This window comes from Pinus tabuliformis, chromosome 5_2 (genome assembly GCF_031772625.1).
Source record: "Pinus tabuliformis cultivar Carrire ecotype Pingquan chromosome 5_2, CPIR1, whole genome shotgun sequence".
Lineage (NCBI taxonomy): Eukaryota > Viridiplantae > Streptophyta > Pinopsida > Pinales > Pinaceae > Pinus > Pinus tabuliformis.
In genome coordinates this window covers 422,355,954-422,359,734 of record NC_142306.1, presented here as the reverse complement: position 1 = coordinate 422,359,734, position 3,781 = coordinate 422,355,954, and positions in this window count along the sequence as shown.

Sequence of the window (3,781 nt, the reverse complement as noted above, 5' to 3'; positions counted from 1 at the left end):
AGGAGAATTTTGGGAAATTGAAAGACTATTTTCTCAAGGAAAGGACACATAACAATAACCTCTTCCCATTTTTTCATAGGTGTCATAGATTGGGAGATTCGAATGCATCTTCAAATCATATTGTTTGGACTGTGCAAATTGCTTGTTTTAGTCATTTTTTTTCATAGGATTTTATGAGTACCTAGGGCATAATTTGAAGAAAATGAGAGAGGTTTATATCCAAGACAAGTTTATATACAATAACCTCCTTCCGTTTTTACATAGGTTCTACAATTTGGGAGCTACAAGTGTTTCTTCGAGGCCTATTTTCACAACTTTTGTTGGTAGAATTGTAAAAATTGAATTCAGTTCGAGATTGTGGAAATTCATGGATTATTGAAGCTTCCATGTGTCAAGGGAGGAGTGGTAGAGTTTGTTTATGTGTCACAAGCCTATTCACCACCTAATCATCAGCCAAATGGAAGATCATGCCAACATGGCATATTACAAAGTTGTTGTGCAATACATATTTGGAAGCGGATTGTTGTTTCTTACTTTTTATTTCTAAAGGCATGGTATTATGACAAGGACAAGATTCTCATAGATTATGATGGTTTCTAGATAGGATAATATGACAAGAGCTAAGTTAATTTTTTGTTTTTCTACTAAAGAAAAAACTGAAGATATTTTTAAGAAGTTACTACTTTTGTAATCAATTCAACCCACCTCATGGATCAGAGATTCATTGTATCTGGTCATGGGATTTTGAGGATGTAAATGTATTTAATGCCAAATGATACAAGCTAGAAAGGGTTGGATGGTGTGGTTTACTGATTTTAAATATATTTGTGCGACGTGATTTATCTTTTCAGTAATAAAATGCTTCATCCATTGTTTGGTCAGTGATTACTCAGAGACTCTTGCGTTATATCTTTTCGAATTTGTTCCTCTTCAGTGTATTTTTCACCTTATATACTTTTCTTCAATTCTTCTTAAAGGTATAATTGTAACAGCCTTGCTAGAATTAATTATATATGCTCTAGTTTAGCTGTAACTAAATGTTTCAAACGCAAATGAAATGTGTTACACCTTTATCTTTTGTATTTCTTCTTAATACTCAATAATTTGATATGTTGTAACATAAATTCGATCTGTTCTGTTACATGTGGATGAGTGTTTTTCTATGTTTATTTCCCATTGTACTACAATTGTTTCCTATTCGAAAAATGTGCTAGACAAGCCTTTGTGTTTGATATTGGTTGGTTATGATGAGTTATTAACTTTCATGATCACATTCATCCATATTCCAGAACCTTTCACCAAGTTCAAATAAACTTTTAAAATCCTTTTCAGATCTGGTCTCTGTAAAATTGTGTGCTTTAGAGTATCCAATATTTAGGTTTTTTGAGTGAGGGATCCCCCTCCAGCTAAAAGCGATTTGTGGTTACCTATGTAGCCCTTTTCTTAGCCTGAAGGGATTTTACAGAGTGATAACACTCATAAACAAATAATATGAATAAAACATGTGAAATAAAAGGTTATTTCCAATTGTTTTTAGACCACCAGTCTTAGGCATATTAGGCAACTTGCAAATGAATTAATAAGGTTGCAACCACATAGCTCAGGCAACTCATATTCACCATAGATACATGATTTAGCTAATCAACCCAAACTATATAATAAATCAAACATTCTTACATAAACATTACAAGATTAACCATTAGTCATAAACACAATAAGGCATATCGTAGCCTGTAGTCTAACGTGCATAAGCAAGAATTTCTTATTTGTGTATATTGATTTAGTTGGAAACTAAAGGAGGGACTTCCACTCTCCACCCAACCATAGGCTAGCTACACTGCAACCTTTCTTGCAACTGACCACCCTTGGGTTGGATCCAGGGTATGAGGGAAATGCTTGCACAAGGAAAGGGTTCACACCAATGGGTTGAACACAATTTCAAGAGATGAATTCCATTATTCTAGTGCTTCACTAACTCAACAACCAACACTTAGTGGTCCATTCACTCACTAAAGTTCACACAGGATCGAATAAAGGACTCGATTGTTACAAACATAGCTACATGGATTATCACCAAGGTCACAGAAAGTAGGCCACCAATTCAAAGGTAAAAGCATCTAAATACAGGAAAATACAAGTATGGTAAGACTGACCACATGACCCTAATCCATGAGCATCTAGTGCACTCTTTTTTTCTTCTCCTTCTCCTTCGATTGTTGGAGCATGCTCGTTAGTTCATTTTATTCCTTATCTGCTAATGGAAAAGTCCTTGAAATGGGTATTGCCTTCCCCTTTTGTACCACTCATTCCATTCATGTCTCTTCTTTTCCTTCACATCACAAAAAAAAATATTTGTGCCTTCCTCCATCAAATCTCATCTTTTCATGAGTCAGATGGTGGCTCGATCTGTCAGGTCACCTCTTCCCTCTTCAGATGAGTATGGGCCTATTCACAACATGCATTAGGTACCCAATAAGCACACAACATGTGTAACCCACTAATACACCACCAGTAACAACATCATTGAATTTAGTTGATATGACTCATGGCTACAAGCAAAATAGGTAAGCAAGTGAGATTCAAATATTAAAGCAACTTTAGGTAATGATAGTGGGCGGGCAATTTTCACCTCAAGCCAAGGATTCATAAGGTTTTCCAACCTTTAGTTGTGTTAATTTAATTAATTATTATTATTATATGTTTAATCATAAGTCCAACCAATCGTGGTCCTTTCATGTTGGCATTACAATCACAATCATTATTACAATAAGCAAAGGTAGAACATGGGGGTGTTACAAACCCCACCCCCTTAAAGGAACATTGTCCTCAGTGTTCTATAACAAATAATGGAAACAACAACTAAGCTTTGCACTCTTTCTCTTTTCATCGACACCTTTTCTATTTCTTGGATGGTCTTTTCCAACCATGTCGTCCATTTTCCTCAATATTTTCACAGGAATAAATTTGTATCATTTCTTCCCCAATGTATGTTTGATCACCACCAAGTATGAACACAAACTTTTTAAAATCAATTTGCTTCAGTTTTCTCTTCCTTGCAGTCGCACACCTTCCAAGTTCTGGCATCCCCTTCTCTGATTCTCAATCCCTTGGTGATATTTCCCTTGGAAATATTTCCTCACACATGAAGAGTCCTTATAGCCAAGCCATCCCTTTGGATTTATTTATTGACACAACATATTAGTCATGGAATATCTCATGGTGATCAATGCATATCGTAGGTTCTAGTATCATTGCAATGGCCTAGTTCTTGAGGTCTTCAACTCCATTATGATGTTGTTGTGCACTCTAATATTATCATACTAATATTATTTTTTTGTAGTCATCCTCATATATTTAAGCTATATACTTTGGTAGTTCATCTACATCAAAATCATACGATTCTTATGAGATCAATTATAAAAAAAAAACATATTAAATCATAACTTAAATAGAAACGTATTTAAACTAATAATTGATACTTATCTTTATGTAGTCTTCAGTCAACTTCATTGAGTGGTTTATCAACTAAAACAAGCACTTAGTGGTGCATATGCTCCATAGCTCCATGTGATCTTTAGCCATCACTCTCATTGAGTAGTTTCACTACTAAGGGAGGCACCTAATGGAGGATATACTTCTCTATGTATTCTTCTTGTACAGGTCCATCCTTAAGTCCAGCTCACTAAGTAGTTTCACCACCAAGGGAAGTACTCAAATGTGGATGTACTGCTCCATGTAGTATTTTCATACATGTCCCAATAAGCACCACTGCCCACCCCTC